At 50.3% G+C, this 12,105-nt stretch overlaps 1 protein-coding gene across 1 annotated transcript in view; it reads left to right on the top strand.

Annotated features, from left to right (window-relative positions):
- Positions 1-2,642: 2,642 nt before the first annotated feature.
- LUZP1 (leucine zipper protein 1) overlaps positions 2,643-12,105 on the top strand; it is a 32,275-nt gene continuing 22,812 nt past the window's right edge. Inside the window, exon 1 of the mRNA XM_066204539.1 lies at positions 2,643-2,732. The gene's annotated coding sequence lies outside the window, so the exon portion shown is untranslated. The remainder of the gene's footprint in view (positions 2,733-12,105) is intronic.

The raw sequence follows: 12,105 nt of genomic DNA, 5'->3' as shown, positions 1-12,105 counted from the left end.
GTATATGTAATCAGTCTATGACATGATGGAAATGTTTTTGCAGAACACACTTTATAACACAGTGTCAGAACGCTTTCATTGACAATTAAGATTTTTTTTTTTTTTTACCACTCTGATATTCTAATGCAAAAGGTATTTTGGTACTGTGAAGATCTGATGCTTTGTATTTTCCTGTCTATTCCGTAGCAGCTAATGATGGATAGACAATTTCAAATTTTGAACTACCGTGGAAACTACTCAGTACCCTGCTTTTCTTTTTTGAGTTCACAACTCCCTCTGCGTAAACCTTGCAAGTCCTTGAACGAATGCAAAGAGAGACAGCTGTAGCTATGGTTCCCATGCAATTTACATTAAGACAATTTCACTACAGGTGCTCAGTACCTCATGTCACTCACAGGTGAGGAATTCCCAACAGCTCCAGCAAAATTCATCCAACTTTTCTGAATTCTTTTTCAATACAGCCAAGATGATTCACTTGCAAACACCAGTGACTAGACACGTATTCCATACGCTTCTGGTCAGTAACAGATTTTGCTTTAGATTTTATCACTGGTGAAAAAGAAAGAAACGTGAAAAAGAAGAAAATCCCAGAAGTGGTGCAAAAGCAGCAGCACATACACACAGGTAATTTTAGGAGGGACATAAAACTGCATGTATCAGCAGCAACAAGATCAACTCAAAAACCTCACTTAAATTCACCATACAAACAGAGGGAGTACAGAATAGCAAGAATACCTGAAGAGTCAGTTCAGGGACTTCATGAACTGGAAGATAACTCAGATAGACATTTTAAATAACCACTGAGATATCAGCTCTCTGTGAATTTGTCTAATCCCTTTAGAATCTCATGCCTCTGGTGTTCACGGCATCTTAGAGCCATCCACTTCTCACGTTATCAAGCTGTGCATAAGATGCATGAGTTATTTTTATTTGTTTAAAGCTACTACACCCATATGGATCCTCTGTTGTCAGACACGCTGACAGGTTCTGCTGCTTCCCCATGTAACTTGTGATTTTATTGTGTTTGTCATCTCCCCTTGCCCATCATCTCTGGTCACACCTGCCCACATTACTTACACCCCACTTCCTTGGAACTATATCCTTTCTATCAATCATTGTGGTGACATCTGGGGAGAAAGTTTTCTACCAGTGGTGCTGGCACCCTGCTTTGGGTTTTGGAAACCTGTCACCCATCCTTCCAATCCAAGAGATAAGCATCATAACCGTGCCTCAGGCTTTGGTGAGTCCTCATCCTCGTGCAAAGGAGCAAATGCTCGTTCAGGACTGTGAGAGACACTCCTCAGCCTCCTGTGGCACCAGATGCCAGCAGCACTGGCACAGTGAACTGCTGCTGCAGGGAAAGCACAAGGTGTGAGCTAGAGTCCTGGCTCACCCAGCATGAGTGATGGAGCCAGGTGAGGAGAAACAAACCGAGCCGAGCTGTAAAAGGAGGAGAAAGAAGCCCGACACCAAGGTGGCAACTGAACCAGCTGCCAGGTGGGCTCTGCAGTGTGAGGAAGAGAGTGAATGGAAACCCAGGGAATGATAAATGTCAGATCTCTGGATCCAAGGGGGAGACAACCTGCCTGCTGTGTGTCACACAGAAGCAGCGTGGCTGCAGCTGCTGGTACACGGCAGTGGCAACGAGGGCTGGTCACTGCCCAGGCTGGTGTTTCAAAGAATAAAAGCTTAGTGCTGTGAGGTTAGAGACTCAGAAATTCCTGTCCAGGGAAAGAAAATGATGCAGAGGAAAAGTAAGGACGCTCTGGCTGCTCTAAGAGAAAGCAATTTTTTGTCTTTAATATTTTTATTGATGGGGACTTAGTGCAGTCAATGGAAGCTGCAGACAGAAGTACAGAAAGTGGAACGAGGGGGGTTACAAGGTGAGGAGGCAGCTCCACTTTTCCCCCAGATGTCCCCACCGTGGCCAACAGATTGACGTCTCGCTGCCCGGCCGGGAGGCTGGAATTGCCCACCGGCCTCCGAGCACGTCTGCTGTGCATTCAGCTGGGCAAAGGCAGCGCGATGCTGCACAGAGCATCAGAGCTCCCCGGTGCCCTTCACCGTGTCCCCGGCCGCTCAGCAGTGCCCGGCCACACCGGGAACAACTTCCCCCGGTTACTGCCGGCGGAGCTCTCTTGTCTCTGAGCCCATCTCGGCATCCCGCGGAACCAACCACAGCCCGATTGACCAACCAAGTCCCCGACTCTCCAAGAGACGGCACTGAAGGGGGGATGCGACGGGAGACGGCGACAAAACCTCGCCGTGCCACCTGGCGCGGGGCTCAGCCCTGCTTTGAAAGAGCCGGGCCCGGCACTGCCTGCCCCGCCACCAAAGCCCCGGGGCACTGGTGGCCCCGGGCCGGAGAAGGGGTTGTCCGGCAGGCTCCGGAGCACGACGCCACCGCCGAACCATCCACGGAATGTCCTGCGCGTCCGCGACACCCACGGCGGCCCGGATCCCGCCCGGGGCCTTTGGGAACAGTTCCCTCCGCCGGCGCGGGCGCACCCCGACCCCCCCAAAATGGCGGCGGCTGCCTGCCCGCCTGCCCGGGGCCGGGCCAGCCCCCGCCCCGCTCCCGCTGACGTCAGGCACCGCCCGGCGCCGCGGCCCTCCCCTCATTGTCAGCGCCCGCACCCGCCGCCCGAGCCCCGGAGCCCCCGGCGGGCTGCGGCTGCCCGAGCCCGGGCTGGGAGGGAGGGAAGGAAGCCTGGCCGCTCGCGGCTGCCCAGGTAGGCAGAGCTGTGCGATGGAGGGGCGCGGGGGCGGGGGGGTGCCGCGGGACCGGCGGGGCGGGGAGGAATTCGAGGCATCCGCTTTGTCTTTGAGCGCCGCCGCCTTTGCCGTGCCTTTGCCGTGCGGGTGCCTCGAGGCCGGGTTGGCCCGCGGGCGGCGGCGGCGGCGGGGACCCCCCGCGGCAGCCCCGGCCCTGCGGCGCCCGCCGGGGCCTCGGCTCCCGCTCGGAAATGGAGCCGCCGTCGGGCTCCTTCCGACGGGACCGGAACAGCCGCTTTCCTGAGCGGAGATCGGCCCCGTCCCCGCCCGGGAAGGGCACGGTCCCGCCGGTGCTCGCTGCCGCGAGCTGCCCGCGAGGAAGTTCCCAAACCCGTTGGCCGGGGCTTGGTTGAGATTTTGGAGGTTTCCAGGAGCTTAACGCGTTTTCCGTGGATAACCATTTTTTTTTTTTTTCCCCTTGCTGCAGCCACATACTCCCTTTCCTGTTGCTTATTTTTCCTGAATTTCCCCTTCGTTCCCAGCCCGCCCACGTTTATCATATAATTAATAACTTTTCTTTTATATATGTGCTTTTCTGATGCTCTGACTTCGTTAATCACTTCAGTCTTCTTTGCTCCCCCGTCGTGAGGGAATTAATTGGTGGAGCGTTGTGAAACTTTTCTTTGCCTCTTTTGAACATTTCTGAAACTTACCCCATTTGGCCTTTGTCAGGTGTCCCATGCGCTGGCATGCGAAGCCAGTGGCACAGCAAACCTTCGCCGGTTGTCCTTGGTGATTGCGCTTTCATTGCAAATCGGCGTTTTTTCCCCCCTCTTCTAATGCTACATCTGAAGCCTTTAAACCAATTAAACGCAAGTTAAAGCGACCATCCCAGCTAATCAGCACATTTGAGTTAGGTGCAGTGGGATTAGATTTTAATTGGTGCGTAAATTCTGCTCAAATATCCCACGAAGATCAGGGGAAGGAGTGCTCATCGCGGCCGCGTGTGTCGGGGTTGTTGCTTATCGAGAGTCTCTCGCCTGGAGCCGCTGGGGTGGGCGAGCGCCTCTCTCTGCAGCACCGCAGTGGTGACAGTGGGAAGGGGGATTTTTTACAACCTGGAATCGTCCGTGGCACTCCGTGTTTCGGGGGAAAAAATGCGGTAACTTACCACATGCCTACAGCCTCATGGCGGAGGTATGCATCCGCTGACCTGCAGGACATTTTTGGGGTGGGGGGGGACGTCGTTCCCCGGTGTTAGAGTCCGTGCGAGTGCAGAGCCAACGGCTCTGTGCTCTGGCCGGTTTGTGCAGGCGGCAGCCAGCTGGCAGATTTCGGCAGGGACAGCGTGCTCCGTGGCTGGTTTGCCTCTGCGGCACTTGCAGGAGTGTAATTCCTCCATTGTATGGGCTCTGCAGCAGTAAGGGCTGCACAAAGCGGTCGGCAGCGCCTGCCAGGGTGACACCCCCAGCCTGGGGCTCCAGGAGCCCCGAGGGAGCGAGATTTGTGCAGGGGCCTGGTGTGCAAGAACCCTCCTGGGCATGGGACCCCCTCACCGGCGTCGTGCCTGGACGCCTGCGGCTGCTCAGGGCAGCCAGCCCTCTGTGACACTGCGAGGAGGAGGAGGAGGACATGGAGAGCTGATTGCTGTGTTTCTTTTGGATACGTGTCTGAAAGTTCCTGGGGGAAGGAGTGAGTTGGGGCAAAGGGAGTGTGGGAGAAGAGCACAATTCAGGAGTAGGCAGGTCCCCCTTAACTAACCCCTGAGTCTCCTGATCTGAGTAGCTCTTCAAGCCCAGATTCCTCACAATGCTATGAAGTTAGCATTATATTGTATGGTAAAGTTCGTGCACTCCAGTGCAGGCCAATCTGACCAATGTTGGCTTCCTAAGAAGTAGAAATAAGTTACAAGTGTGTAAACTTTTTGCTAGCCTTCTGGCTGTCTCTGTTCTGAAAATTGCCCAGCTGAGAGCAAGTTACTGATTTTCTTTATTTAACGCGAGGCTAGGAATTGTAGGCACGAATATCTCTTGTTAAAAAAAGAGAACTCTCAAATGTGGCTGTTACAAGAGATGGTAATATTTAAAGGCCCAGTATGCTTTGCAATCTGGACCACATTATTTAGTATGTTCAAATGGGTTGGTGGTTACGTCTTTCAGCATGACCTTACCAGAGTATTGTACCCAGGGACTCCGAGGCTGTGCATGTCCTCCCTGAAACCTTTCCCTCCCACCATGGGCTGCACTTGGTAAGGAGCCAGAGACCTCTTTCCTTATGGAAGTTTTTCAGAAAGTATGGCTGGCATTACTGAGCGAAATAACAAAAAAGGGTAATTTTGATACAATTGTTACAGTAAAAAGAAGCGTGTAATCTCTTTAGGAGGCCGTTTGGATTGGAAGAGTCCCATGAGGGTGATTCATAGGAGTAATATGTTTTACACTAACTAGTGGACTGCAGATCATGGGAGCCCTTAAATCACATTGGAATGGAGAACCTTTGTTGTGATGGTTATGGCATGGTTACATACCTCTTCAGAAGTCCAAGGCCTGCTCTACAGACTTTCTGCCTTGGTTGTTGGTTGTATTAGCACATATGAAGTGGAAAGCGTGAATGTTTTCAAATACTTGGTGACAGCTGATGAGCAGGTGTTGCTTGCCAGCACTTCCTGCATTCCCAAAGCTGGGGGTTGGCTTTGTCCTTCCATACTGTTATTCCCTCTGCTTTCAATGGGCTGAATCTTTGGAGGGCTTTAGTCTTTTAACTTGATCTCTTCTTCCCTCTGTAGCCACCCAAGGTGTGATTTATCTCCCTGTCCGAGCTCAGCTGTTTGCCACGGTAACAGGGGCTGGCAGCCTTGCCCTGGTGGTGACTGCAGCCACTCACTGCACACACTGTGAACAGTCACATCTCTCTGGATTTGAGGGTTTAGAGCTGGTGGCAGAATCAGTTTGGTGGAAAACCCACAAACCATTTGCCCTCAACTGTCCAGATTTAGGAGCCTTCATAACCACCCTGACTGGGCAGGCATGCCAGGCATGCCATTCCCGTGAAGTCGGTGGGGTTTGGGTTGATTCAGCAGCCTGAAAACCAGTGTTTTTGAAATGATCAAATATAAAGTGTGGCATTGGATGTCAGCCATCAGAATGTGGCAATTTAGGCCTTAATGCTTTTGTGTCTCTGGTGGTGTCTTAGGTTTTGGCAGTGGTGTTCCCCCGCTGAGGCCCTAATCTTGGCAGATAAGGGGTTGTAAGGATGCCTCAGCCCTCTGTGCTTTAACCCTCACCAGGGTGGAGTAAGAAATGCAGGTGCAACACACAGCTTTACCTAAGCGTGACAGCAGCATGCACAGAAGCATGAATGCTATGCACAGGCAGTTTCTGTTTCCTTTTCTGTAACAGAAAGCTGAGAATATTTTGGTGCTTTCTTGCCACAGTTGTGCAGCAAATGTAACATTTGTATTCCAGAACATTTGAATTTCTCATAGAAACACAATCCAGAAGGCTGAATGCACCCTGTGAGTGATGGGCTAAAAGGAGATGGGGGTATTTAGAAAAAAATGAGTTTTTAATGTTATGCTTAGCACTCAGCCTTGTCTCTGCTCATAGTAAAGCCCCTTAGGATCACACCAATAACCCCAGGAATGAAATGTGTAATTTCTTTGCTTAGGAACCGAGTTGCCAATACACAGGTATAAAGTATAAGAACACCTGAGCTGGTAAGTTTGTTTCTGTGTGACAGTGAGTAGATGAGAGTGACTGTTTGCTCTTGTCAGGTTGGTGGAGGAGAGATGGTTTTTCACATCCTCTCCAGTCGTGGATCTGGGAAGTGCTACATCAGTGCAGCTGGGCACTGTGCCTGGATGAGGTGGGTTTGCCTTTCCCCTTGTCCTAACCGCTTTCTCCTCAAAATGCCATTTCTAGCCCTACCCCAGCTGACAAAAACTCCATGCAGCTGTGTTCAGAGAGTTGATCTGGGTGAAAATTAACCATCAGCCTCGCCCTCCACTCCCTTTATCCCTGCCTAATTCCCAGTCTGGCTGCAGGGCTGCTTTACTCTGGCCAAGGGCGGGGAAGCATGAGGCTAGAAGGAGGCAGGGGCAATGCAGAGCCACCTGAAAATGACTATAAAACTTAAGTTTGAGGATCTGATCCAAAGTCTGTGAGGTCACTTGTGCAGTGATAGCATCCCTTGTGCATCTAAGCATTGCTGTCTGCATTGAGGTTTCTGTCACCCCGGTGCTTTCACAGTGAGTTTGGACATTGCAGGAACTGCAAAGTTCCTGCTCGTGCAAAGTGCTGCCCAGGTTTGGGCAGAGCAGTAGAGACATCATGGTTAGAGGACTTCAGCAGAAAATTTTCTACATTTATTAAGTCCCAATCTTTTCAGCCCTGTTTATCAGAGCTTCGTTGAATTGAGCAAACCTCAAATGTCCTCATCGGAAAGTAACTTCAGAGTCCTGCCATGTGGACTCTGAGCAGCTGTGTTGAACTTGGGCCAGCAAAGCGCACCGGCCTCACGTGTGTAAATACTTTGTGTGAGCTGGAAACTTCCGTGTGGCTGCTCCTTGGCCTGCTGCAGCATAATAGCTGTCATCCTGCCCTGCCCTGTCTGTCAGGGGGACCAGCTGTCCACAACCCAGCCGTGCTCACTCTCCTCCCTTGGCTGCAGGCACAGCCTGGTTCCATGGGCAGATCCTACTTCTGACAGGTGGGCTCCTGGGTGAAGTTTTGAGAGACATGCACTGTCAGGTGTGGATACTCCCTTGTCACTCCTCCTTGCTGTCTGCCCTGGTTTGTGAAGAATGTGGTGGTTTTGCTGCTTCAAGTCACCAAGGGGAAAGTGTGGGCTTTAGCGATTTTTAATCGGTACCGGGTGGACAAGCCCCTGCACGTAAACATTTATAGTTCTGAATTTACTTAGCTAATTGTTTTTTAAGTCATAGATTAAGTCATAGTTTGACCTGCTGTACTGCCCAGGCCATAGTATCAAACCTTACTTAGTATTGAATTAACTCATTAACTCAGCCGGTTTTGAGGTTTGTGATTTCAACTTGCAAACTTGATGCCTGGAGCAGGGGGAGGGGGCGTTGATCTAAATAAGATTTTTTTTTTTTGCCACAAAAACCCCATGTTCCTTGCTTGGATTTGTGATTGTTTGGCTCAGAAGTAGTAGGACCGATTTCATTCAGACACCTTGCAAATAGTGTCGTGGCTATCCTTGATTGTGCACTGCATGCCTCTGAGAAAGCAGAGCAGCAGGAGATGAGAACCAAGGCTTTCTTAGCCCTGGTAGGATTCGGCTTTGGTGGTTAATATTACACAACCACTGGAGCTTGGGGCTCATGTGTCAGGCTGCACAGTAGGAGAGGAAAGCATCCGTGGCTGTGGGCAGGTGATGTGAGAGGGCTGCCTGACCTGTGTCATGGCACAGCAGTCCTCTGGGGCAGCTGAGGAAGGTGTTTTCTGGTGACACACATCAGCTCTGCTCCAGGACAGCAGCTCTCCCACTCCCACTGGGAGCTCCCGCTGGGAGCCAGTGGGCAGCATGTAGCAGGTCATCCCATTGCCTGCTCCCATCTCCCCTGAGGCTCCTGGAGGAGGTGACAGCAAGTACGCTGTGCTGGAAGTGCGAGGGTAGGTAAAGGAGGTGTGGGAGCAAAAGAGGGAGCATGTTGTTGTGTGACACAGTAGGGCCCCTGTTCCTACTTCTCATGGAAGTGTTGCAGTGTTCTAATTGACCTCCAAAAATGGTAGCTTCATCCTAAGCTGAAAACGTCTTTCTACATGACTGATCACGATGAACATAAGCTCAAGCAACGCTTTAATTAGCTCAAGAATGTTTCTCTTTACCTTGAATGCTTACTATTCACATTTTCCTCTGTTGCTGCATGCAATGCAGTGCTTGCGGAAAGCTAGCTCTGGGCTGTGCAGCAAGGACTCTGCTGCCTGGTGTCGTCAGCCCTGCTGCCACCCGTGCTGCAGCTCTGTGCAAATGGGAGTGACAGCTTTTGCTGCAGTGCTGCACCCTCGGTACGTGTTGCAGCAAAATCTGTCAGACTTGGTTTTCACGTTCGTTCTCAGAATTGCTTTAATTAAAATTGCTTCTGTGTGCATTATCTGACTCTTAAGGTTCAGCACTGGCTTTGTGTCTTCCCCACTGGATTGATTTGAAAATCACAGGATATGTTTCCGAGGCTGCAGAGGCTCCAAGGTTGTGCTGATCATCTGATTCCACTGCAGCACTTTTAGCTGCTTGTGCCTTTGAGGTGCCTGTGCCTCACGTGGGAGTGCAGTGGGTTACCTTAAAGGGAAAATCTGATGAAACTTCTTTAAGAACTTGTTGTTACATGTGATGTCTTAGTGGAATTTACCGGAACAGAATGGAGATTCCTGACCTAGGATCTGGAACAGAGCTGCAAAAACATTGATTTCTCAGGTAGTGTGAATCATTTGGAAATATGTCTGTTTTTAAGGGAAAACAATAATTCCTGGATGATAATAAATAACTGCTAGTACTGCTTTGTGGTGAGAATTTGAACTTGAAGCAATTGAGAATTCTTAATGAAGTCTCTCACTCTTCTGTCTACGTCTCATACTGTATAACTGCTCATCAGGATTGTTTTTAATGTTGCTAAGTGTGACTAATGTCTTTGCATAAAGGTATCCTGTGTAACGTGGGTGTTGCTGTTTCTGTGTGAGTTTTAGCTGTTAGTGTATTGTGAAGTGCCTGCATATGCTCTGAAATTCTCTGGATGTTACCTTTTGTGCATTGGGCAGAGCATGGGGACAAGAAGCACAGTTTGGAATAGGTCTTTTCCTTTTGTCTGTAACCACTGTCAGAGATGCTGTGAAGGGGACAGTGAGTATGAGCAGTGCTTTGGGAAAGCTGTGAAATGGTGTGTTTGAAGGTGACTGCAGGAACAGTGCTGCAGTGGAGCATTACCAGCTGTGGAGGTGGGGAACTCTTTTCCAGCAGTGATGGGGAGATGGGGAGGCTCTCTGGGTCTCTGCAGTGCATAGACCACAAACAGGCTGCTGGTAGCTGATGTACAAGAGCTGGGCTGGAGGTGTAGGCAGAGAGAAACAGGAGCTGCTGTGCCCTGCTGACTGCCTGGATTGCCAGGTGGCACTCCTTGGGTCTGGGTCAGCTGCCCCTCGTTTCCCTCCTGGAGCAGCAGGAGTTGCAGCCCCATGCTCTAGTTTGCTTTCTCTCGCTGTCTTACGACAGAAACGTGCTCCCAAGTCCTTACACACAGATCATCTCCATTCACTTCTCCTCTGCTGCCTACGCTTTGAGCTGATTTGCAGAACAGGGTGGGTTTTCTCTCTTTTTTTTTTTCTTCTTTCTTTTTTTAGTAATCTCTGCCCTGTGTGCCTCTAGGGACTGCTGCAACTGCTGGGGCATGTGGCTGAGAGCTCAGCACTGTCCTTGCTTTGGAGCCCAGCTGTGTGTGAGCTGGTGGGGCACACAGAGCATCTCTCCCTGCAAAAGCAAGAATGGCAGCAGCCAGCTGGACAGACTGAGCAAAGCCTTGGCAGCGTGGCAGTGACTGCATGTGAGGCAGATTGAGAGGAGGCTTTTCTGCTCAGTACTGGTGAGATGGTGTCTGAAGTGTCATGAGTGGGTATTTCACTAGACCAGGCTGCCTAAAGCCCCATCCAACTTGACCTTGGACACTCCCAGGGATGGGGCATCTGCAGCTTCTTTGGGCAATTTATGCCTGTGATTCACCACCTTCACGGGGAAGAATTTCTTCCTAATATCCAGTCTTAACCTCCTCACTTAGTTTGAAACCAATGCCCACATCCCGTCACTACAGCGTGTGGTCAAAAGTCTCTCTGTGTCTTTCTTATAAACCCTCTTTATATATTGAAAGGCCTATAAGATCTCCCCAGAGTCTTCTCTTTTCCAGACTGAACAGCCCCAACTCTCTCAGCCCTTCTTCACAAAATTATTACAGCCCTTGGATCTTTTTTGTGGCCTCTTATGAACCCACTGTAGTCTTTCGAGGTCTCCAGAATTCCACATGCAGTGCTCCAGGTGGGGTCTCATGAGAGCAGAGCTGGAGAGTCACTTCCCTTGACCTGCTGGCCGTAATTTTTTTGATGCAGCCAAGGACCACCGTTGGTTTTCCATGCTGCAAGCACACGTTGCTGGGTCATGTCCAATTTTTCGTCCACCAATACCCCCAAGTCTGTCTCTGCAGGGCTGCTCTCAATCCATTCATCCACCAGTCTGAACTGGTGCTGGGTATTGCCCCATTCCAGGTGCAGAAAGTTGCAGCATGGTAAATTCTGACTGAACATGAAGGAAAATAATTTTCTCCCTGAGATTGTTAGGACAGGAAACAGGACCTGAGGGGTTGGGTCATTTCTGACGCTGGAGATTTTAACAACTTAATGTAGTCCTGAGCAACCTGCTCCAGCTTTGGACACTAACCCTGTGTGAGATCAGAGCTGGACTGAGGTTACCTTCATCCCCTTACTGCTAAGTCAGATGAGAGAGAAAATGTGAATTTCCTACTCTTTCCCTTCTCTGTAGAAAGGAGCAGCATGGTGGAGGCAGCAGTGTGGTCCTGTCTCAGTACAGCCACACCAGTGCTTCCTTCCTATGAAACATCCTTCCTTCCTTCAGTCCAGGGAGTGCAAGGGGGAAAAGGACACGTAAATAACAATGCAAGTGAGCGCAGTGAGACAGCCATGCCCTGGGAAAGTCCTGGAGGGAATCCTCTGCTGCCATTTTTGCCTTATGCTCTGTTTCTCACTCTCCACTTCTTAAACATGCTGGAAGAAAAGCATATGCCCTCTTGGTTCTGATCTTCATTTAGGATAGGATTCAGATAAATTAATGCTTGGCATTAAGCCTGCGAATTTTGTCATTAGCATCTTGTGTAATGCTTGCAGGAATACCTGTGCTCCAAGAGCTGAGGTATTTGTCTGTCTGTTGTCCATTAGTCGACAACCTTGGATAACAGTGGACTTGAGAGCAAATGCAGGCTGCCCTGTAGAACTGCCTTGTTAACACAAGGTATTTCAAGATTGTTGGTTTTCTAGCAGCATGAAATGGAGAATTTGGAACAAAGTTTTCCCATGAGAGTCAGGAGTTGAGTGGTGTCTTTAACCCTTTCATGTCCTGTGGACAAGAGGCTGGTGGGCGATGGAAGAACTTTGAAGTTGGTGATGTTTTTCAGCCTTGTCTGTGGAAGACGTATGGCTCAGTACCTTCCTGATGGAAATCCTGTTCTACATTCATGACTCCAAAATGCTTCTTAGTAGCTGCCTACTGAAGGAGGCGGCTGGATCTGAGGATGATCTCTCTGGGAAGTTACAGCTGTTCTGCTGCTTCAGTGCCCTCCCTAGTCAAAGGAGACACTTTATCCCCAAGCACTGA

This window comes from Chamaea fasciata, unplaced genomic scaffold, assembly GCF_029207755.1.
Source record: "Chamaea fasciata isolate MVZ Bird 193981 ecotype frontalis unplaced genomic scaffold, bChaFas1.0.hap1 SCAF_26, whole genome shotgun sequence".
Taxonomy (NCBI): domain Eukaryota; kingdom Metazoa; phylum Chordata; class Aves; order Passeriformes; family Sylviidae; genus Chamaea; species Chamaea fasciata.
Note: the sequence above shows the minus strand (reverse complement) of the source record. Positions and strands in the feature narration are given on the sequence as shown.